General features: G+C 43.4%; 1 long non-coding RNA gene and 1 pseudogene across 2 annotated transcripts in view; both read right to left on the bottom strand.

The window, feature by feature from the left end:
* Positions 1–25,754, bottom strand: part of LOC310824145 (cytochrome P450 3A27-like) — an 88,263-nt pseudogene that overhangs the window by 32,908 nt on the left and 29,601 nt on the right. The window lies entirely within an intron of this gene.
* Positions 7,952–8,591, bottom strand: LOC310824216. Its single transcript, XR_014555008.1, has 3 exons — positions 8,489–8,591; positions 8,291–8,377; positions 7,952–8,060 (listed from the first exon to the last, which is right to left on the bottom strand). It is a non-coding gene; the product is annotated as an uncharacterized lncRNA (long non-coding RNA).

Here is a 25,754-nt window from a genome sequence, read left to right as displayed (position 1 = left end):
GAGAAAGGGATAACAATCTTTGAGTTTGCCCTTCTGAATCAGTCAACAAATACCAGTACACCGATTGGCAGCAAAGAAATGTTATTATCTATAATGTGCGTTCGGCTGGCGTCATAATGGGTTTGGAATGACTATCATGGTAATTCACTGCCTAACAACTCTTATCAGCGTTCGATGCAATGGTTCGAAGTGACTTGGTCCTGTCAGAGGCCTATGTTAGAGTCAGCAAAAGCTTCCAGTGTGGGTTGGCTGGCTATGTTTGTTGACACGCCTTGAAATATAGCCTACAATTGTGGTCAACAGGTCAAATATCAGTGGCCATATAATGGGCACATTTTATTAACTGGAATCGGCCTGGTACAGGTAGGAGCCTATAGGCAAAGAAGCAGAAGACCTCCGCAAAATTAAAATAGCCCTAATTCAATTCATGCATTTAGGTCTCTAATAATAATAAAAAATATATTTGATTTGGAATGTGTTTTTCATTTGTAGCCGACAATTTCAAAGCCTGTGCAGTTGAGTGCAATAGACACACAAACAAAAACACAAACAAAACACTAACAACAACAAGAGGACAGGACCTAAAGGAAGGCCTTTCTAAAGATGTGAGTTTTTAGGCATATAGAAATATCCAACGCTGAATTCGACTTAATGGGAATATCATCTCCTAGTGACAGATATCTCTCAGTGACATTTTTACGCGTCCCTTGTCCAAATGCTGTAAAGGTAGTCGGCCTATGCCGTCTCAAGTATTTACAAATACAAGTGTTATAAAACTATACTATATGTCAACTATACTACATCTCTGGCCTACATTAGCCTACCTCAGTCAGTAGGCTGTGTATAAGCGCCGAATCTTCCGGTTATAATCTCTTTATATCTCACTCTGGTAATACTGATTGCACAGGTTCAGGTTGCGTCTTAGCTCGTAATGCCACTGAACTAAAAGTTCAAGAACTTTGTGTATTATTGCAGAACATTCTCAATTCTGTGTACATATCAACGTCATAATGATACCAATAGCAACGCATTTTGGGTGGAATCCTAACTCCAAATCCGCGCGCGTAAATCTTGCATTCATGTCAATGGGAAATTGATTCGATTTACACGCGGATCTCGAGTTAGGATTCCACTGCAATACACATTTAAGTTTAAGTTCATTTGAATTTATAGTGCATTTTACCCACAATATACGGCTTACACAAAAGTAGCCTACAAGACAAATATAACATTTGAAAAAACATATTGCATAGAATCAAATTTGGGGATATACAGGTTTTTTTTCTTTATAAAGTACATTACAAACATAAAGTCTCATAAAGTACATTACAAATACGAAACAATTATTAGTCCTATTTTTTATTAGTAATAATAATAAGTCTTTTATATTTAATACAAAATAGATTAAATCGTGAAATTGGTGTGTATAAATATAATAAACTTGACTCATAATTCGTATAGTGCTGTTTTTGGAGTAATTACTAATTACTAGTAATTACTAGTGTGTGCGGACTGCGCTCCCTGTCCCGTCTTTCTGCTGTGGGGCAGCGGAGCACTCTGCCCCATCGTTGCGAGGGGAACAACGTGAGCGTGATTGGCGTAAGCAGGGAAAACCTCACGCAAATTATATTGGGTATGAATTCTGCCTAGCAACAGGTGGCGAAAAACTATTAAACGCTAATGTCGTTAACGTGGTCTGACATGACAGGAAATAATCACAAAGCAATTCAGTTCATCTACTGTACGTCTATCGCTAATGCTAGCTAGCTAAAGTTTTCACAATGAATCGTGTAGATTATTTGTTGACCATGCGGTTTAGTACATTGCCTTTGGAAGAGAAGTTGGAGATAAAACGTTTAGGGCCAACAGGAATGGTTTGACAAAAAGAGATGGCTAACCGCTACCACCTCGAAACATGCGCTGTTCTGTTTCCCATGTATGATTTTTGGTGGAGACTATTTGGGCATCGGCTGGATTCAAAGACATTATACATCTGTCAGAACAGAACAGACACCAGCGACTGAACGGCCTTGACATGCTTTCCATTGAAAATGCATTGATCCAGGGACAGATGGATTTCAACAGTAAAGTCATCGAGAGGTTTGCTGAAGCAACGAACCGCCGCGCTACTTTCCTATTCAAGTGTGCAGGTCTGTTTGGACATGTATGACAAATGGACAATGCGCCGTTCAATGTAGACTATATTGCTTTTGTTTTGTAGTCATTTTAAACGTTATACTGGCTGTGATATAAAGTGGAGGACTAAATGTTACGTATAGGCCTAATATCTAGACAGTTGATGGGCACACTTGTTACTTGTCGCTTTCAGAACCCTGGACTGGGCTCGGGCTGTATATTCATATAGTACCGTTAATTAGCCTAGCCTACTTTCCGTGATTTAATGTGACTTTTGTAGTGTGTTATAGCCTCTGCACTGATGCTATTTATTTCACATTTAAAATAATACAATTGATAAAACCTGATTAAACTTTCCTACAAGTTAACGATGTGCCGAATGCTTGTATTTTGATTAAACATGCAAGTTATTGAAGACACGTGTCTGTCTCATCTTTTTACTTTGTTGCAGTATAGGCGTTCTGTGTCGCGCTGAAGCGTATGAAGTGTATTCAGTTATGGGGTTTACTGTACATACTTTTTCTCTGCACTGTTCCTGCTGCAGAGGATGCGTAAACGATTTTCCCATGTTGTTTTTTGGTTGTGGCCTGTGTTTATACATTTAGGCTATTAGTTGTATCCTACTTTTCAGTTTTACAAGTCAAATCTTATGACAGATGAGATGGCACTTCAACCGATAAAATGCAGGTACATTTTGACTACTGCTGCACTACGATACCCATAGATAGACCCAATACATTGGTAACTGCACTACTTATACAGCTCATATACTGCTTATACTGTTCATACTGCATTCTATATTTATTCTGCTTATAATGTTACTGTTAATACATATATTGCTTATACTGCACTACTTATACTGCTCATATACTGCTTATACTGCTCATATACTGCTTATACTGCACTACTTATACTGCTCATATATTGCTTATACTGCTCATATACTGCTTATACTGCACTACTTATACTGCTCATATACTGCTTATACTGCACTACTTATACTGCTCATATATTGCTTATACTGCTCTACCTGTATATATTGTTCACATTGCACTTTTCTGCTTTTTTGCACTTCTGGTTAGACGCTAACTGCATTTCGTTATCTTTGTACTTGTACTCTGCACAATGACAATAAAGTTGAATCTAATCTAACACCTATTTATTGTCATGTTTTGATGGCATGTTGTTCATTCTCATGTTATGATTTAGTTTGTGATTATACACACGTTTTTAGCGTGATGATAGAGACCCACTACCAGACAAGTACAAAACATACACAAGTCACATGCAAATCCCTGCACTGCAGACGACAGACAACAACTGTCTCTGTACAACGAGTCCTGGACCTCCACTAATAGACAGATACAAAGAGAGCAGCATACAGTAGCAGCAGAGCCCAGAGGCGAGGCGAGGCAAGGCAAGGCAAGGCAAGTTTATTTATATAGCACATTTCATACACAGAGGCAATTCAAAGTGCTTTACGTAAAATAGATAAAAAGGAAAGAGCATGAAAGAAAAATTAGAATAAAAACGCATAAAAGACATAAAAAAAGAATAAAAGTCACAGTGCATTTTAGGGTCACAGTGCAATTATTAGCGCCAATTTAGTTTCAATTTAAGGCAAAAGCGAAGCCCTTTTTTTTTAAGCCCATTTTTGAAAGTAGCCAGTGTTGGGGCTGATCCTAGATCTATGTGTAACATAATAACTGAGAGACCTGCAGCAGGGCAGGTCCTCATCACTGGCTGTCTGCTTTGAGCTGGTTGTCGTTGGACTCCTGGCAGCGGAACAGGTCCATCTCAATGGGTATCTGGTGAGAGTTGACACACAGTTAAAGTATGAAGGAACGAGTAAAACAGATGTCAGCGTTACACTATGAATGTTACCTAATACAGTGTCACTGTTACGTTCGGGTAGCATTGCACTATAAATTCAAATAAACTCAAACTCCTGGACAACCTCTCTTGGGTCGACATACATTAAAATGGCCCTATGAAGTCTCGAGGGAGTTTTGCAGAAATACAAATAGCTTTTTTTTTAAATCTCACACTTCCATCATTTAGTAGGTAGCCTATACTGAGGATGATTGGCGCCTAGTACTGAAAAATGCAATCTGGGAAATTAAATGGGGAGTACATACTCATGCAGTACGCAAGTACAGAATTGTAGTATGGGGGTTCAAACCCGGGTCTCCCATGTGGAAGACACAAACGCTACTATTAAGCCAAGAGGACATCCTCAAGGTCTGAGGGCGACACTTCAGTTTACATGTCTCAGGCAGGGCTACCTCATCACGAGAGTGTGATTCCAAAATCACCTCTGCTACATATAGAAACGCAACAAAGTCATAGGTACAAAATTATATTTACAATCATTGTATCATTATTTTGTCTCACATCTGTCTCTTTGCAGACGGTGAAGTTGAACCTCTGTAGAATCTCCACCATCGCCAGTTTCATCAATACCAGAGCGAATCGCACGGATACAGTTCCGTGGGCCCAACCCGAACAGCATGTAGGTGTATGGGTCGATGCTCTCCTTGTTCTCCTTACTGAACCTACACTCGGAGAGTTCAGAGGAGGAGGGGTTAAAGAACATATCAATTAAATCACAGTAATATGATGGTTATACATGGTTGAAGAAACCTGTTTGTGTTTGGTCGTCGCATTTAGGTTTGTTTTATGGTTGTTTGTGGAACACTGCTCTTATCGTTGCTGTTGTGATTGATATTGTGGTTGTGGTTAAGATGTGGCCCATTACCTCTCTGGTTTGAACTCCTCTGGGTCTTCCCACACATCGGGGTCACGGTGCAAGGTCCAGATGGGTATCATGACAACCATACCCTTGGGGATGGTGATGCCGCTGATCTCAACAGATTTCTTGGCGACTCTTTCAAGTCGATGGGGTACAACCTGAGAGACTCGTTGATCACGCTGTCTAGATAGTCCATCTGCATCAGAGCCTCGTACTGGATAGGAGCCTGCACAGGGATATTACACTCACATGAGCACTAGTGATTGGTCGTTCACGTAGCCGAAACCCAGAACTAACTATTTTTCGTTGCAAATCTGAAGAGCTGTTAGTTTTTTGTGTTCTTTTTTTGGGAAATGAACACAGTACTGTACTTATTCTAATCTGCATAGCCTAATTTCATGACACCCGCATACAGAACGCCATTACTTTCAATGTACGTGTGTAATAGTGTCTTGCTTTTTTGTTATACATGAATAAACAAAAAAATCGCTAAATAATGTTATCTTGATAGTTAGAAGAAAATACATTTAGATTCCACTGAACAATGTAAATGATAGATGTACACAAGGATCAATCAGAAGTCAAAATGCCACTAAACTGGGCTGCTTTTAGTGGATTGACTGCTTGGAATACTGAATGTGGTACAGTCTATTATTTCCTATCACAGTCGACAGACTACAAGAAAACTGTCAGGTGGTTCAAATGTGAATAACTTGGTATCCATTCCATTAACTGTGGCCGGGCAGCACCGAACAGCCCAGAGAACATTACCATGGTGCTTTTGAATATTAGGTCCCTATCTGGCAAAACCTTTATTGATCTTATCTCAGAGCGAAAGCTGCACTGTAATGTTTTTATCTGAAACCTGGCTAAACATGAATGCATGTCAGTCTATTAGAAGTGGGGAAAAATATATTTTCACTCTATTATTTATCTAGCCATGTCGCTGAGCAGATGAGAATTTCATGATGAATATGAATATGAATAGTACACCATCAACAGCTTCCTCCTGTGATAATGATTTAGCAACCAGCTTCAACACCAAACTAAGGGCAACTATCGACTCTGTAGCACCAGTCAAACTGAAAAAGGCTGTGGCCAAATTTAAAAGAATTTGCAGAAAGTCTGAGCGGACAAAAACTGCAGGTCCACCTTGATATTCTTCGAGAGCATCTTTCTGCTTTTAATAAGGCAATAAAAAAACACCAAGACAGACGGGATCATTTCTCAAAATTGATAATGAATCATAACAACTCAAACAGTGCTCTTTTCAACGATTGACAGCCTTATAAATCCCGCCCACAAGACACCTGGTGATCTGCTCTCCACCTACAAATGTGAGGAATTTGCAACATACTTCTGAGATAAGAGAAACAATATTAGGTGAGGAGGATCACTCAGGCAAGACCTGAAGATGTGTTTGATGACTTGTTACCCCACCTTCCACCACATGAAAGCACTATGAACTCTTTTGCAGTGGTCATACAGAAATGCTCAGCAAAGTGGGGGTCTGTTCATCTGCACCTAAAACTACCATGGTGAAACCCCTCCTGAAGAAAAGTAACTTAGACTCTTCAGTCCTTAGCGATTTTAGGCCAATCTCCAACCTTCCCTTTTTAAGCAAAAAAATAATAATTCTTGAAAAAAAGGTGTTCAAACTGTTAAATAATCTCCTTCTTCCCAACTGTACCTTTGACATGTTCCAATCTGGCTTTTGTGCCGATCATAGCACTGAGATAGCACTATGTTGTTAAGTTATTAACTAGGTTCTTAATGACCTTAGAATTAATTAATTAATGCTGATGCCAAAATGCTCTTTGTCCTTGTCCTGGTCAAACTGTCTGCACACTTAAAGACACTACTTACAGTAATACTAAGCACCAGGCAAAAAAACAAGGTGTTACCATTGACTCAGATCTTAATTTTGAAACCCATATCAAGAATGTGACTAAAACATATTTGTATCACTTAAAGAAGAGTAAGTAAGTTTGCCGGAAATCTGCCATCGTGGAGAAATTCTGTCTGAAGTTGTCCAAACAACAACATCCTCCCTAATAATAATATATCCCCCCGAAATGAACTTGCAGTGTTGGACATTAGCTGTTGTGTTTCTACATGCGCACACGATTGGGAGAGGCAGCCACCAGAGAAAGGTCAGTCTACTCCCCTAGAACACCCCTGGCACTCACAACATGTTTATATGCAAACCGAATGTCAGGTAGGACACTGCATTTTAAAAAGCGTGTTTTCCGAACCAAAACAGCGTTCGTAAATGAAATATTTATTCATAAGGGATTTATTATAAGGGATCTTGTTCCCTGATCGCTACCGATTAAAGATAGTCATTACAACCGTTAGGAAGCTTTTAGAAAGCTTGAATATTACATGGACCTTTACAGAACACAGCTGTAAAGGTGCAACCTTTCCTCTCGCAGGCTGACACTGAGAGACGAATGCATGCTTGTATTACTAGCAGCCTTGATTACTGTAACACTCTCCTGTCTGGTCGACCAAAGAAAGCTATTGGCAAATGATACAGAATGCAGCAGCACGAGTCAGATGGAGAGCACATATCACACAAGTCTCTGCACTGATTACCTGTTAGTTTTATAATTTATTTTAAGATAATTGTATTAGTTTAGAAATCACTCTATGGTCATGCACACCACTGCATGTCAGACATGCTTTTAAGGTATATACCCTGTAGATCCCTCAGGTTCTCAGGTACTAGCCTTTTAACTATTCTGAAGATTCCAACAACACCTATCTACTTCCTGTTTCAAATGAATAATACTGGGCAGAAGTCTGCACAGGGATGCTACAGACACATTAGCACACTGTAAAATACTGTCACCTATCTAACCATCTGTTCCAAAGCAATAGTAATAGATACTGTAGGAGTCTGCAGTGCACAGGGGTTACACACTCATCAGTACCCTCTAAAATACTGTCACTATCATATTTCCTGTTCCACATGAATAGTACTATATAGGAGTCTGCAGAGGGGTTACCTTGTTGGGAAACACAGTGTGTATCTCCTCCTGCAGCTTGGTCATGATGTGAGGGTTGGTTGCCAGATTGTAGGCCAGGAAGGACAGAGAGCTACTGGTGGTCTCATAGCCAGCAAAGATGAACATCATTGCCTGGGACAAGATCTCATGGTCACTCAATCCTATTATGATGGGAGAAATGGGGTGGTAGGTGTGAGAAAGGGACGAAGTAGAGTATTTCCACGGTGTGTTTGTAGGTATAGGTGTTTGAGGCAGGTACTGTATGTGTGTGTGTTAGATGCTAGTATACAGTGTGTGTGTGTGTGTGTGTGTGGATGTGTGTGTGTGTGTGTGTGTGTGTGTGTGTGTGTGTGTGTGTGTGTGTGTGTGTGTGTGTGTTTAAGGCAGGCACCTTTACTCTGCTCCTCTCCCTTTGAGTTGCTGTCTTTCTGCGAGTCTATCATCAGCTGCAGGAAATCTACCCGACTCTGGAAGCAGGCTTACGTCAGATCAAAATCACATGAGAACTACCAGATGCTACCAAATCTCTACAATTGTATTACACAATACTGGCTGAAGATCGTATATTTGATCAGTTATATTTACATACCTTCCTGGTGCTAGCCACGCGATTGGACTTGATCTTCTGAAAGACAGCGTAGAAGAAATCTGTGACCGAGGCAGGGAATAGGGATACCTCCATGTTTGCCATAACAGGACCCATGAAGGGGAAGAATGCTGGACGGACAGGAAATGCCACGGTTACAAACAGGAACAGGAAATACCATGATACGTGACTCCAATCCTATTCAATGCACAGCCCTGTCCAGAAACAACTCCTAGGCTCTATCCCTAGACACTTCTGTATCCAATCCACTCAGATCTCCAAGTGTCCAGCATTTAGGAACTAGAGGTTGGTTCTTGACAGGGCCCATGTGTTTGTCAAATGAGTAGAGCGCAAACCATTGGCAGTGTGTTAATATGTGCAAAACATATATTAACATCATGTTTGAAACAGGAATTATTTTAATGTTTATATAGCCTGAGAATATACATCCATACAGGATACATTATGTATATAGTCAAAGAATAAGTGACTCCAAAGATGAACTATTATTCTATACTCTGTTATCTGACCACTGAACTTATCGAAGATAAGATCAAATATACTTTATTGTCCTGGATGAAAATTTGTCTTGGATTAATTCATTAAAGTTGCTGCTTCACACAACAACAAACAACAATGAATACACACTATACACATAGTACAAATCACACACACACTCTCACACACACACACACACACACACACACATACACACGTCAGAGTTGTTAGTCATTCATTTATTTGTGTTGTATAAAGGAATGAATGAAAGAAGGAGAGGAGAGATGGGACTGTACCTCTTTGATCCGCCCACTGGTGAAGGAGGGAGACAGGACACTGCGGATCCGTCTCCATGCATCATCCTCAGCGATAAACACGGCGTCATACAGAGGCCCGTTGAGATAGATATTCTAGAAAAATAATTATTATTATATACTGCAAGATTAACCTAATATTAATAATGCTATCATAACAATGATATTATCTATTTAAGGAGCCCTTATGTTTTTTTCCCCATACAACCACTTCAATGTAGCATATTACCCTCCTGTTAGTGAAAAGGGAGTAGCATTCCTTGATGAGGATGGTTTTGATCATGGCTGTGTCCATGATACACAGGATGGGCTGACGGCCATCATAGATCCTACAGACCAGCAAAAACAAAGATAGTTAGATATACACTCACAGAGCACTTTATGAGGAACACTATACTAATACTGGGTAGGGCCTCCATTTGCTCTCAAAACAGCCTCAATTCTTCGTGGCATTGATTCCACAAGATGTTGGAAACATTCCTTTGAGATTCTGGTCCATGATGACGTGATTGCATCACTCAATTCCTGCAGATTTTTCAGGTTCACTTTCAAGATGTGAATCTCCTGTTCTACCACATCCCAAAGGTGTTCTATTGGATTCAGATCCTGGGAAGGCCACTGAAGAACACTGAACTCATTGTCATGTTCATGAAACCAGTTTAAGACAACTTTTGCTTTGTGACATGGTGCATTATCATGCTGGAAGTAACCATTAGAAGATGGGTCAATTGTGGCCATGAAGGGATGCACATGGTCAGCAACAATACTCAAATAGGCTGTGGCATTCAAGCGAATATACCGTAGATAGAGACAGACAGACCCATCACAGATCCTGCACTCTTAGAAAAAAAGTGCTACCTAGAACCAAAAAGGGTTCTTCTTCCACTCTCCCTTTGAAGAAACCTTTTGGGTTCCATGTAGAACCCTTTTCCACAGAAGGTTATACAGTACCGTGCGAAAGTAATGGGACAGTGAAGCATTTTTTCTTCTTTTTGGAGTTGAAATGAGAACGTAGAGATTCTCATCTTTTATTTGATGTTATTTGTGTACATATTGGTTTATCATTCAGAAATTACAACACTTTTATGCATAATCCCGCTATTTTAGGCTACACAAAAGTGATGGGACAATTGGCTTGACAGGTGTGTTCCGTCACGTAATTTGTGCAGTCTGCTATTGGTGTCTTGTCAACATGAGGACCAAAGAGATGTTATTGAAAGTCAGGGAAGACATTATGATGCTGAAATATCAGAAAAAAATGAAACATTAAAACCTTAAACCTACCAACATCAACAGTTTGGAACTTCATTAAAAGGAAAGAAAGCACTGGTGAGCTAAGAAATCGCAAATGGCAAGGAAGACTTCCAGTGGATAACCAAAGAATGCTCACCATAATAAAAAATAAAATAAAATAAAAACTGCCCCATAGATTAGGAACACTCTCCAGGAGGTAGGCGTCAATGAGTCAGAGACTACCATCCGCAGAAGACTTCACCAGCAGAACTACAGAGGCTACACTGCAAGGTGCAAACCACTACTCAGCCACAAAAACAGGCTGGCCAGGTTACGGTTTGCTAAAAAGTACCTAAAAGAGCCTGCAGAGTTCTGGAAAAACATGTACCGGAGAAAGTGTGGAGAAAAAAAGGAACTGCCCAATATTCACAGCATACCACATCATCTGTGAAATATGGGGGAGGGGGTGTTATGCCTTGGGCATGTATGGCTTCCACTGGAACTGGCTCACGTCTCCTTTGATGAGGATGAATTCGGAAGTGTTCAGAAACATCTTGTCAGTCCAAGTACAAGTTAATTGCTCCAAACTCATTGGACGGCATTTCACCATACAGCAGGACAATGACCCAAAACATACTGCCATAGCAACTAGGAAATTATTCAGGGCCAAAAAGTGAATCCTATAGAATCCTATAGAAATGCATTTAATTTGCTGAAGAGGAGGACAAAACATCCTAAAAAAACAAACAACAATCGCTACAATATAGGTCTGGCAGAGCATTACCAGAGAAGATACCCAGCGTCTGGTTGGGTCAATGGGTCACAGACTTTTGCACTTTTGCATACAAAGTATTGGGGACCAAATACTAAACATGAGTGCTTAATTTGGACATTTGCATAATGCAAAAGAAGAAAAAATGCTTGTCCCATTACTTATGCAGGGCACTGCAAATGGAACCCATAAGAGTTATTCAACCAAAGAATCCTTTTAGAACCCTTTTTTTCTTTATTTTTTTAATTACATTTTTGCCCTTTCAATGACATGGAGGGAAGACACAATCACTTCCGATTTGAATTCTGACGTGTCGTGGCTCCTCTTTATTCATGCAGTTTGAGACGTGCTCAGAGGCAATATAGGAGCCTCAACCAATGAGAATCCAGGATGTTGTCAAACATTGGCAACGCACAAGTTGTGTTTGGGACTGTAACAAGTCCGTGACACAGAGGCGGAGTCGAGGTACTGTTTTCTGGGAGTATCCCGTTTATTTTCATAAAATGTTAGTAATAATTCCAATGTTCGTAATAATTTCAATGTTCGTAACACAACGCCACTCGGCGACTTTCCAGTCGCCCTCCTTCTCCCTCGAACGCCGAGGCACACACATCTTAAACCATCTAGTCAACGAGGCTTCATTTGCAACAGGTGTGCAACGGAGCCTCGCCGACGTCACCCTGGCCACGGTCCTGTAGCTCCCTCTACAGGCCGAACGCTGCATGTCCCCCCACATACCCCCACCACCCGACACAGGCCGGGGACACGACGGCTGACAACCTACTCCCCCCCCCCCCTGCACGGGAGAGGAAGTCTGCCACGACCATCTGCGCCCCCGGTCTGTGCACGACCGAAAAGTTGAAGGGCTGCAACGCGAGATCCCACCGGTGGAGCCACTGGAGGGGAGCATGGTCGGAGTAGAGGGTGAAAGCGCGACCCAGCAGATAGTAGTGGAGGGCGCCGACCGCCCACTTGATGGCCAGGCACTCCTTCTCCACCGTGCTGTACCGGCCCTCCCTCTCCGATAGTTTGCGGCTCAGGTACAGCACCGGCCGGTCAGCCCCCTCCACCCGCTGGGTCAGCACTGCTCCCAGGCCTCTATCCGACGCGTCCGTCTGTAGGGAGAAAGGGAGGTTAAAATCAGGCGCATACAGGACCGTTTCTCCACAAAGAGCTCCCTTAAGGGCCTCGAATGACCCCTGGCACTGGCCCGACCATTGGACCGGATCCGGGGCACCCTTCCGGGTGAGGTCCGTCAAGGGACTGGCCAGCTCTGAAAACCCCGGCACGAACTGCCGGTAATAGCCAGCCAGCCCCAGGAAGGCCCTCACCTCCTTCTTTGTCTTGGGCCGCGGAGTGGCTGCGATGGCCGCAGTCTTTTCAATCTGTGGCCGCACCTCCCCCCGACCCAAGTGGTACCCCAGATACCGGATCTCCTTCCGCCCGATCAAGCACTTCTTCGGGTTGGCCGTCAGCCCCGCCTGCCTCAGGGACCTCAGGGTCCATGAGGCGCTGAAAAGTGGCTGGGGCTCCGAAAAACCCGAAAGGGAGCACCGTGAACTGGAATAGCCCGAGCGGAGTGGAGAATGCAGTTTTCTCCCGGGATACCGGCGAGAGTGGAATCTGCCAGTATCCCTTCGTGAAATCCAACGTCGTGAAATACTTGGCCGTGCCAAGCCGGTCCAAGAGCTCGTCAACCCGGGGCATCGGGTAGGCATCGAACTTGGAGACCGCATTAACCCGTCTATAATCCACACAGAACCGTATAGCCCCATCCGGCTTGTTGACAAGCACGATGGGGCTACACCAGTCACTGCGGGACTCCTCTACCACACCCAGCTCCAGCATGGCTTCCAATTCCCTGCACACAATGTCTCGTTTGTGTACCGGCAACCTATAGGGACGCGTGCGCACCGTTAAACCCGGCTGCGTTTCTATGTGGTGGTCGATAAGCGTAGTCCGACCGGGCAAGGGAGAGAACACGTCCGCGAATTTAGCTTGCAAATCTGCAACGTCCGTGGCCTGGCTAGCAGAGAGATGGTTATCAATACCGACCGGAGTGCTAACTTTTGATTTTGGGACTTCCGGACCGAACTCATCTCTCTCTGGAATTATTGTAGCCAGAGCAACAGTGACCACGTCGTTCCATTTTTTTAGGAGATTTACGTGTTACACCTGCAAGCTATCCCCCCGGTCCGAGCGTACTACCTCGTAATCCACGTCCCCCATGCGACGTGTGACCACACCTGTAAATTCTCGCAGGTTAGTTCCCCTGTCGTACAGTCACTTTTGACGCTCCTGGGCTTGCAGCAAATGCTCGCGTGAGATAACCCCTAGGGCGTGGAGCTTTGTGCGCAAGTCCAGGACGTATTGAATCTCATTTTTACTGTCGCTAGACCCTTCCTCCCAATTTTCTTTAAGAAGGTCTAGGACACCCCGAGGCTTACGCCCGTAGAGTAATTCAAACGGGGAAAACCCGGTGGAAGCTTGGGGGACTTCCCGTACCGCAAACAACAGGGGATCTAGCCATTTATACCAATTCCGACTATCTTCGTGTACGAACTTCCGGATCATTGACTTCAAGGTCCGATTGAACCGCTCACAAAGGCCATCAGTGGCCGGGTGGTAAACACTGGTTCGAATCGCCTTGATGTTCAACAAGCCATACAGTTCCTTGAGGGTGCGTGACATAAAATTAGTGCCCTGATCGGTGAGAATCTCTTTCGGGATTCCCACGTGGGAGATTACTTGAAACAATGCCTGCGCTACACTCCTGGCAGAGATATTGCGCAGCGGTATTGCCTCGGGGTATTGGGTTGCGTAATCTATCAAGACCAACACAAATCGATATCCCTGTGTACACCGATCAAATGGCCCGATAATATCCATCGCAATGCGGTCAAATGGGTTCTCGACCAATGGTAAGGGCCGCAAGGGGGCTTTACCAACTGACATTCGCGCACCACCTACGCACCTCTGCCCGAATTCCCGGCCAATAAAATCGAGCCATTATACGGTTTAGTGTCTTATCATAACCTAAATGGCCCGCCATGGGGTCGAAATTAGCCGCCTGGAAGACCATTTCCCGGAGGCTACGGGGAACCAACAACTGGGTTACTTCCTCCTGGCTATGTGAGTCACGACTTACTCGGTACAACCTGTCGCTGATAATCGCGAAATAGGGGTGGGCGCGTACTGCGTCTGGCCGTACCAAAGTACCATCAATCGCTATCACTTGGTCATAGGCCGATCGTAGGGTCTCGTCACGAGACTGCTCGAGGGGGAAGTCACCTAGCAACGGATAGTTCGGCGGGGGAATCTCGGGTTGAGACCCCCCCGCCGGCTCCGGCTCCTCGGCAGCGTCGCGAGGCGCCGCCTCAGCACAGAACACATTACCCGCCTCACACCTCCCTCTCTGTCGTGCACGCACCCCGGTAGCCCTGCTTACCGCTTGAGGAAACCCCTCCCAATCTACACCCAGAATAAGGGGATGCGTGAGGCGCGGGCTAACCGCCGCCTGTACACTATGCTTTTTCCCTTCAAAATGAATCTTGATCGTGACCACAGGATATTCGTGAATGTCCCCATGCACACACTTCACCAACACCCTCGATGCCTTTAACAATGCCCCCGGTCGAACCAGGCGCTCCTGGATCATGGACTGCATGCAGCCCGAATCCAAGAAGGCCTGGTGCATATCATGTTGTATCCTTACCGGAACACGATACGCCGCTCCTGGTCCGGGGGGAGGGCCCGGTATGTCGCCGATGCGGACGACCTGCCCCACCTCCCTCACTGGGCACTCCGCCTGTACATGGCCCGGCCGTCCGCATCGCCAACACACCCCCCTTGTCGCTCGGGGTGCTTCCTGTGGGGCCAGGGCTGGTTCTCGACATGCCTGCCCCTGCCATCTCGTCCTCGGGGCGGGCGCCGGTCTCTCCTCCTCCGTCACCATGGCTCCTTCCGGGCGCCGGACCGGGCGTTGGTCATCGGGGCTCCTGCGGCGGGAAGGAGAGATGGTCCTCCACCAAGGTAACGGCGGCCGCGAGATCCTGGGGCCGGTGGTACTGGACCCAGGCGGCGGTCCGGGCCGGGAGCCCCGTGGGGAATTGCTCCAACACCACCCGGTCCCCGACCTCCTCCGACGAGCTGTTCCCTGGGTCCAGCCACCGCCGCGCGCTGTCCCGCAGCTGCTGGGCGTAGGCAAAGGGCCGGCTCCCCTCCTCCATCATCAGGGCCCTGACGAGCTCCAGGAGGAGGGTACGGTCCTCAGCCCTTGCCGTCACCATCTCCCTCACCGCGGTCTGGTGCTCCTGCTGGAGGTGGGCCTGCTGCTCCAGTATAAGGGCCATCCTTCCGATAGCCGCGCTTAACGCCTCCATTCCCTTTTTTTCTCCGCCTTCGCTGTGCCCCACGTTGGGCGCCACTGTAACAAGTCTGTGACACAGAGGCGGAGTCGAGGTACTGTTTTCTGGGAGTATCCCGTTTATTTTCATAAAATGTTAGTAATAATTCCAATGTTCGTAACACGCCACTCGGCGACTTTCCAGTCGCCCTCCTTCTCCCTCGAACGCCGAGGCACACACATCTTAAACCATCTAGTCAACGAGGCTTCATTTGCAACAGGTGTGCAACGGAGCCTCGCCGACGTCACCCTGGCCACGGTCCTGTAGCTCCCTCTACAGGCCGAACGCTGCATGTCCCCCCACAGGGACCATACTACAGAATACTTAAAAGCTTAAAACTTAAATCGCTCAATAACAGATTCAAATTATTAATGTGGAAGCATGAAATTGTTGCTTGGGCAGTGTACATTGCATCAAGACAGATCATTTGTCTTGGTGTACGAGACCATTTCGTCGGTTGGATCGTCTGTGTTTGTGAAAATCGCACGGTGTCCGCCTGGTTTAAGAGTGTATACTGTAGACACTGAGAGATACATATATCCATCATAGTTAACAATAACCAGGATCAGTTTAGCAGACTCAGCCCCACAGTTTCCCATATTTCTGGAAGCTCTCTGTGTCAAAATTGGTGAAACCACCCTGGGAACAAAAAACAAAACAAAGAAATAGCCAGTTCATAAATGCTTGTCATAAACCTGAATTGTGGCTTAGTTTATGATGGCCCTTTTCCACTACAGACCGGCTCCCACTCCTCTCTTTTCGTTTTCGTTCAAAAGCTTTATTGCCCATTTTTCTGGGTAAAACAATTCATATTCAGCTCCCATGGCTTTCACCACAACAACACACATCATGGATGAGTCTACAATGTTGTTGTTTATGGGCTTAATCTCTACAAACCTTCTTATATCCCATCATCGTCCGGAGGAAAGGGATGGGTTTGAGACAAGGAATGCCTAGTTTTTTTAATATTCCATATGGCCAGTATCCATACCTGGTCAGAACAAATATAAATCAACAATCTGACTTGAAACAAAAGCAAAACGATCAAGTCATAGGTATCATTGAAACTTGTTAGATAACTGTAATTATCAATACTATCATTTGTATGTATTATTACAACTAACTAACTAACAAATAATATTTTTTATTAAAACTTCTTACACTACGATCAGAGTGATGAGTAAGGCAAGGAGAGTCCATGTCTCGGTGGAGAAGTACGGAAGGTAACCCATCTTTACAGGTTCAATCGCTTCTTCTGAGTAACCCCGGACACGTCTGCTGAAGTGATTATTTTATCCCATCATGACACCTGTGTTTCAGATCATGAAACACAGGCGAAAGAGTATGTGAGAGGTGAAGTTGAAGCCATGGCTAGTGAATGATTGAAAGGATCCCTGCGCAGAGGGCAACACTCAGTGATGTTATTGTCGGCCTTTATCTTAACATCCTGCTAATAGTTGCTGCCTGTTTGATCCCTATCGGGTTTTAATAGTTTGCAGACCCATTGAATCAAGAAGGACTATGGGGCAAATATTTTTGGGCAAATATTTTCTTTCGAGTAATACTGAATTTTACATATTTGAACTCCTCTAAAAATGTGTTATGTTCTTTACATGTATGCACTTGTTTTATATCATTGGCTCCTAAAAACAGTATTTCAAAATACTAGTTCAAAACACATCACATATTACAGTAATGAAGCAACTGATTAACATGAATACAGTGCTCTTCATAAGTATTGGAAAGAGGAAGCATTTTCTGTTCTTTTAGCTCTACACTTGGATTTGAAATCAAACAAATATTATGGGGTCAAAGTAGAGATTCTCAACTTTAATTCAATGGGTTTTTAAAAAAACATTTGTAAACATACTCCCACTATTTCAGGGCTTCAAAAGTATCATATAATGTCCAAATAAAGTACTAATGTTTCGTATTAGGTCAACAATCTGCCTGAAGTCTGCGACCCCACCAGGCACTATCCACTATCCACTATCCACTATCCACTATCCACTATCCACTCATCTTGAGAAAATCATTGACATTTCCACATGGTATTGTGTCATAGAGTAGCTTCCCTACAGCAATATTATCTTGACATTGGGATCCTTTGTCCAAACCATATTTCAGGGTGTATGTTTGGTTGCAGGGGCCCAGGCTGTGCTCTCTGACTGCTCCAACTGTAGTAGACCCTGCAGTGAGGAAGAGGTCAACATGCTGCAGTACCGTCAGCCAATCACACACAAGAACCAACAGATCGCCAAGACCTCCATTGAACCATGCACGCACGCACACACACACACACACACACACACACACACACACACAAACACTGTCTCAACAGCCCCTTCCTTCACTCTCACTCTCTCTCTCTGTAGGTGGGTCAGGCTGCGTATTCAGCCTCTAAGGGGGGTATTGTTGGGATGACTCTACCCATCGCCCGAGACCTGGCACCCATGGACATCTGTGTGGTCACCATCGCACCCAGTCAGTAAACACACACACATACATACGCACTCTTTCACACACTCCTCCCCCCCCCTCTTCCTCTCCATATCAGACAACCTCTCTCTCCCTCTCCTTAGGTTCTGTTCTCCACTCCTCTCCTGGCGGGTTAACCTGAGAAGGTGCGTTCATTCCTGGCCCGCCAAGTGCTTTTCCCCTCGCGCCTGGGAGACCCTGCAGAGTTTGCCCACCTGGTGACATCACTGGCTGAGAACCCCATGATCAATGGAGAGGTCATCAAACTGGATGGAGCTATCCGCATGCAGCCCTGAGAGAGAGTGAGTGTGTGTGTGTGTGTGTGTGTGTGTGTGTGTGTGTGTGTGTGTGTGTGTGTGTGTGTGTGTCTGTGTGTGATCCAAGGTATACCACTGTGACAGCTCCGATGTGTGTGTGCATGTGAGGTGTGTGTTCATGTCTGGTACTCCAAGCTCTGCTGTACTGTACGCTCCATGCAGTTTTGTTTTGTTTTGTAAACTGATCCAGTAATAAACTTCTAATGAGTCTGAGTCTCTCCTCCTCTGTGTCTGTGTAAAGTGAGGTCAGTAGGAGCTAATAGGACAAATGAAACAAGAATGAGCCTTATGAGGCAAGTGTACCTTCATTTGTCCTATTAGAAGTGAATAGAACGCCTGGACACAGGAAATGCTAAATGCTAAAGCTCTCATAACATCACACCTGCACCAGTGTGTAGCTTTATGTACATGTCATCCACAACATTTGAGTGAAGGGAAAGGGACACATTTCTTTTGGAATGGAAAGGAGTCGAGGTACAGTATCTTGGTATACACACGTTTGCTCCAGTTTTGTACCCATTGACTGTGACCCTGTTTGTGTAAGAGGCTAGGGCTGACCCATTCTGATTCAAGATGTTTGTGTAAAAAAGGTATTTATTGCATATATTGTCCACTAAAAAGCAGATGATGGTACAAGTGTAAGGGACCAAGTGCTCCAACCTCAGTCTATCCTGAAGATCATTCCATATCTGAGGAGCACAGCAGCTAAAAAGTTCTTCTCAATTCTGTAATCACTTGTAGCACATTAAATAGTAACAAGCTGCAAGTTTGATCGCCACTAAGTCGCCATAAAAGCAATGATGTGAGGTAAAATGGGAGTTTTAAAAGAACTGCTTCATATACAGATGAAATCCAATGATATTCATTTTTTACATACCTTTTCTTCCTAAACTCATCATCACTCAACATAGTTTACAGCTATGCAACTTGTAAAATACAGCATTTCAAACATGACACACAGTTTGCCTTTGAATATGACTTTAATGAAAGAGAATTGAAACGGCAAGTGTAGTTATAGTGGTAGTATGCAGGGTAGTTATTGTGGTAGTAAGTTCGAGATAGTTGTGGATTTCCAGAATTGTCTCTGTGTTGAAATATCTGAAAGAGAAAAATTGTCTTATCATTTGTATAGATAAAATCTAAATTATTTTGAGGTGATTTGAGAAGCCAAAAGGATCATCCTTAGAATGCACTGTAAGCAGATAATGGAGGGCATACCTGTATTTTGTTTCCCTTTATGGAAAGCCCTCTCCATGCTCTCTCTGGCAAACTCCAGGTTCGCCGCCATTACTCTTTTCTTTTCAGTCTTCTCCTTCTCTCTCTCCATTTCTGTCTTCATCCTCTTCACGACATCTTCTGTAATCTTTGTCATCAACTCTTTCACTTCCCTCTCCCTCCTTTCCACCATATTATTTATCATCCCATCCATCTCTTCTCTCATGTGTTTAACGTCATCTTCTTTCTCCTTCAGGATTTTCTCCATCTCTTTCTCGACCACTTCTACTCTCTTCATTGCCTCCAACTCCTTTTTCACCCATTCAATATCCTTTTCTTTCTCCTGTTCATTCCTGTTTCTCTGTCTCTCCTCCTCTGCCCATTTCATCACCTCCATCCTCTCTTTCACTTGTTTCACCTCCATTTCTTTCTCCTCCAGGATTCTCTCCATCTCTTTCTCGGCCTCCTCTACTCTCTTCATCGCCTCCAACTCCTTTCTCATCCATTCAAAATCCTTTTCTTTCTCCTTCTCACTCCTGTCTCTCTCTCTCTCCTCCTCTGCCCATTTCATCACCTCCATCCTCTCTTTCACTTGTTTCACCTCCATTTCTTTCTCCTCCAGGATTCTCTCCATCTCTTCTACTGTCTTCATACCCGCCTCCATCTCCTTTCTCATCCATTCAATATCGTTTTCTTTCTCCTTCTCAATCTTCTCCTTCTCCCTCTCCATCTCTGTCTTCATCCACTTCACGACATCTTCTGTAATCTTTCTCATCTCCTCTTCCACTTCACTCTCCCTCCTTTCCAACATATTCTTTATCACATCCATCTCTTCTCTCACGTGTTTAACGTCACATTCTTTCTCCTCCAGGATTCTCTCCATCTCTCTCTCCATCTCTTCGACTCTCTTCATCGCCTCCAACTCCTTTCTCATCCATTCAAAATCCTTTTCTTTCTCCTTCTCACTCCTGTTTCTCTCTCTCTCCTCCTCTGCCCATTTCATCACCTCCATCCTCTCTTTCACTTGTTTCACCTCCCTTTCTTTCTCCTCCAGGATTCTCTCCATCTCTCTCTCCATCTCTTCTTCTCTCTTCATACCCGCCTCCATCTCCTTTCTCATCCATTCAATAACCTTTTCTTTCTCCTTTTCAATCTTCTCCCTCTCTCTCTCCATCTCTGTCTTCATCCTCATCTCCTCTTTCACTTCCCTCTCCCTCCTTTCCACCATATTCTTTATCATCACATCCATCTCTTCTCTCACACGTTTAACGTCGCATTCTTTCTCCTCCAGGATTTTCTCCTTCTCTCTCTCCACCTCCTCTACTCTCTTCATCACCTCCAACTCCTTTCTCATCCATTCAATATCCTTTTCTTTCTTCTTCTCATTCCTGTCTTTTTCTCTCTCCTCCTCTGCCCATTTCATCACCTCCATCCTCTCTTTCACTTGTTTCACCTCCATTTCTTTCTCCTCTAGGATTCTCTCCATCTCTCTGTCAACCTCTTCTACCCTTCTCTTCATCACCTCCATTGTTTCGGTCTCCTTCTCACTCATCTTTAATCTCTCTTCGCTCTTCTTTACCTCCTTCTCTCTCTCCTGCACCACCCTCTCTCTCTCCTCCACCTCCTTCTCTCTCCTCTTCATCTCATTTCTTGTTTTTTCCATCTCCCTCTGGAAAGTCTCCTCCATCTCCTTTGTCACTTTCTCCACCTCCTCCACCTCTTTCGCCTTTATTTCCAACTGGACAATCCTCTCCTCCAAATCCTTTTTGTTATTTTCCTGCGTCTTTTGAATGCGACTGAGTATTGCATTGCATTCATTCACTTTCTCAGTGTCTCTATCCAACACTTTCCTCTTCCTCTCCATATTATCTTTAAGATGGTTGACTATCTTCCTCTTCCTCTCCACCATTTCTCTGTCCTTGTCCACCATTTCTCTGTCCTTGTCCACCCTCTCTCTCTCCTCCATCAGCCTCTCCTTCTCTGCATCGGTGTGCTCCTTCACCTTATGCAGAAGGTTTTGGGCTCCCTCCACCTCTTCCGCTCTCACCTCTTCCTTTCTTTCTTTAGCCACTCTGGCCCTCTCTCTCGTGTGCCTGGCCCGTCTTGATGTCCTCTGTGGGAGTGGGGTGTAGGCTGCGAAAGCTGCCGGTCCTGCTGCCTCCATCATCAGGGCAGCCTGATCCTCTTTACACTCCTGTGGACATACAGTGAACACACTACAGGTGCAGTCTCGAGAATGTCTCTATGAATGTATTTGTCTTTTCTGAGTATAAAACCATTCAATTGTCTCCAGTGATCTTTACATATTGTCTATGTTTAGCCATCCTGAATGGGGTGAGTGGGTAGTTATCAAATACAGTAGCATAGGGCTTTGAAACTTCCTGATGGAGATGACAGACGCAAAGAGATTGCGGTACCTCACAATGTTCTCAAGAATAGGCTGTTGCGTTCCCAATTTCCCAAAAGGGGCTCTCTAGTTTTGCCTTTAAAAAAGGCCTACATCTACCTTTTATTCAACATATCCGACACAATTTATATTGCAAATCATGTAGGCCTGTACAGTAAGTAATTGTAGGCCCTTTGCAAAGTCAACTTACGACTTACTTAAGGAAAGGTCCTGTCGATTAAGACCTATTAGTGCCAACTATGTTTGGTTATATTTTAGATAGGGCCTACCTGAAAACATCAAATTAACCATTTTGATATTGTTCTGTCAATCATCTTTCTTCGATAGTCCATCCTCTATAGGTTATTTATAAAGCTGTCTCGTTTTAATGTTGATCTTTAAAATGGTTGATTTTGCAGCCACATTTCTCTCTGTAACAACGATTGAGCTCGTCCCGTTTCACTTTTTAGGCTGTTACGCTGCTCTTTCACTGACAAACAGCTGTTTTTGGAATTAAGCGCTCACCGAAATTACCGCGATTTGACTTGATGTTGGGATCAAACTGTCTGCCGAGTCGGATGAATTACTTCCCAGAGATCTAACAACAAAGAGTAGCCAATTAAGGGTATTTCTTTGCAGTAGGTCTAGGTCCTGATTGTGGGGGAAATGTTGCTTTGAATTGTAGGCTACTTTGACTGGACGATAACATACGAATACAAACAAGTGTACAGTAACATGTTGTCACCACGGATGATAGAGCTTGATTTGATTAATTTTCAGCCCTGCTTCTTACAGCTTTGCGTTTACTTGAAGGCAGTTCACGGACTTGAGGTAGGCTGAAAATATACAGGAGCTTGTCGGCCTAGTGCTTATTCGATTAAGGTAGGGGGGATCTGCGCGAAGCCCACACATCGTGTCGCTCACCGGCCCCGCAGCCCACAGATCGACCGGCCCACCAGCAGCCATGGCACAGCCCTTTACACAACATTTAGGCAGCACCCCCTCTCGAAAGATACATCCTACGTCCTTGGACATTTGGCCCAAGTATTGGGGCAATTTAATGTAAAGTATTCCCGTTTATTTAAACTAAAATAGAGCAAGGCAAACTTACCTGCGGCGGGTCCCACCAGTTTTTCTCCATTGTGTTGAAATGTAATTGAATCTATTTCCACTAATGAGCGTACCACATTACAAATGACAATCAGCAAAGGCTATTTGACAACAACTGGAGGTTCAAGTGACCAAAGTGACTTTTACATAAATTTACGTCATTGCTAGCAGCGTCATCAAGACAACAGCATTATGACGCAGGAGATATTTATTTGATTACAGATATGCTCATGTTGTTTCTTGGAAAATATACGTCGTTGGGATTAATCATCATCATATTATTAATTAATAGACAAAACACAGACATAGATATAGGTATATAGATCAGTGGTAGGGGCTCGGGGTCGTTTCTGGACATGGCCCTCCATTGTAATTTACATTTACATTCATGGCATTTAGCAGACACCTTTATCCAAAGCGACTTACAACAATACATTTGTTTAAGTAATTGAATCATCTATCCAACAGTCATCATAAGACAAAGTAATCAATGCTCACACCAGGGGCCATAGGCAGTCGGCTATTTCATTTTATTTGTATTAGCAGGAGAGAACTTGTACAAGGGGGGTAGCGGGGATGAAGAGGTCTCTGGGTGGGGTTGGGGTTAGGGTTAGTATAGGGGGGGGGGATAAATGGAAAACATACTCGTGGTTCAGGTATTAACTGCCAACTGAACTTAGTTGGAACAATACAAATTACAATGTAAAACAATAACAATATAATATCAACATTTCAGTATTATATCAAAATAATGATTTAGAAATATGGTACAACCTGTGAGCTGCCTGGTTGCCTTGGCAACGGTAAACTACAGCGCTGTTCATCAGCGGTTCGGGCTCTGGCTCTAACCGTCTACCTTCTCTTAACCGTTAGGAGAAAACGAAGAAAAACAAAGAAAATGTAAACTACAAAACACTCTAACATTAAATCCTACACATACATCTGTATCAGTGGAGTCAGGCAAACGTTACACCAGACTCCCTTCGACATGTTTTGTCAGGTGTCATTTGACAACAACCACTCATCGTAAACGGCAAGCTAGTGCTAACTCGTCCTCGTTTAGGATACCAAGCTAGCGCAATTACCGCTAACAAACTACAAACTTCATATGCTACTATGCCTAACGGTACACTAAATAGAAAGCCTACATTAATGACAAACTGTATTAATGCTTATGCTTAAGAATAAATGGAAAACACACTAGTGAGTCGTCTGGTCCTCAGTCTTTACTGGTTCAGGTATTAACTGCCAACTGAAGAACGCAGCGCAAGCCACAGCTTATATACCCGCAGGTGATCTAGTGCCTTTTATACTCCAAATAGAAATGCGTGAAATTGAATGGGGGGAGTCTGTAAACATGCAAGATAAAGTGCATACATATAAAATAACACATTTGGGCGATTCTTCAACTACAGGCACTTTTGGCCTTGTGAACTTGAGGGGAAAAAAATGTTCAAATCTAAATTGTCACAGTCTAACAGGTTAATATAACTAGTCTAGTTTCATGATCCATAAGAGAACGCACTAACATTACAAGACAAATTGGTGTTTTTTTTACATATTGTCCGACCCGCATTGAACAAATGTAATTTCCATCACATGTAAACATTTGATTATTATTTTAAAAAAGTATGATATACATAATTTCTCAACAGTGTAAGACCACTTTCACACATAGTTTTACCAGTTTATACCTATATTGCAATTACCATACATTTGTGGATTAGGTAAATTAATTGAGATGAGGACCAAACACAAAGCTTACATCAACCACAACCTGAAATATAATATTGGATTGGTTAGATACATTTCAGGAAATAACTACTTGTGTTATTACATTAAGTGGAACATTATCCCATAAACTATGCAGAAGTTTTTAATGAGTGATTAGAATTTTGTAACTATTTTTAAAAAAAGGTATGAGGTGGTGGAAATGACTGGGTCATTTCTGGGTCATTTCTGGGTCAACCCCTCTTTCTTTTTTCCTCAGGTATCTCTCCCTGTCTCTTTTCAGTCGCTCTTCATATTTGACAGGGTCCTCTTTTATTCTGTCCCTATAGGCCTGAGACCTTTCTGCAGTAGAGGTCCGTGGCATCTTAAAAATAGATGAAAATGCATTTCAACAAATATGCATTTGAATAAAACATTAACATTGTACATTTTAATAAATAAATTACACATATGTAGCCTCACAATCTATGAATTGCACCTTGTAAGCATAAATGTAATTTCCACCTCACCTTTGTCATTTCCACCCAAGAAGGTAATGTGTTGGAAATGACGGAGGTGGAAATGACAATCTTACAGTATTTTGTAAAAAAATCCAAGCTAGCATCACAGATTAGCTATGAATTGGTACCTAGCATTTCATGCATGCAAAATACATCTATGTACGTTAAAAAATCGATTTATTTACAAACTCAATTGATGTTACGTCATGTTTGGAAATGACATACAATAAAAATATTTTCATTTCAAGCAATATTTACCTTGAGTTTTCTTCAAAAGTTGGTGAAGAAATCCAAAATATCCTCCATATC

This window comes from Argentina silus (assembly GCF_951799395.1).
Source record: "Argentina silus genome assembly, chromosome: Y".
NCBI lineage: Eukaryota > Metazoa > Chordata > Actinopteri > Argentiniformes > Argentinidae > Argentina > Argentina silus.
Note: the sequence above shows the minus strand (reverse complement) of the source record. Positions and strands in the feature narration are given on the sequence as shown.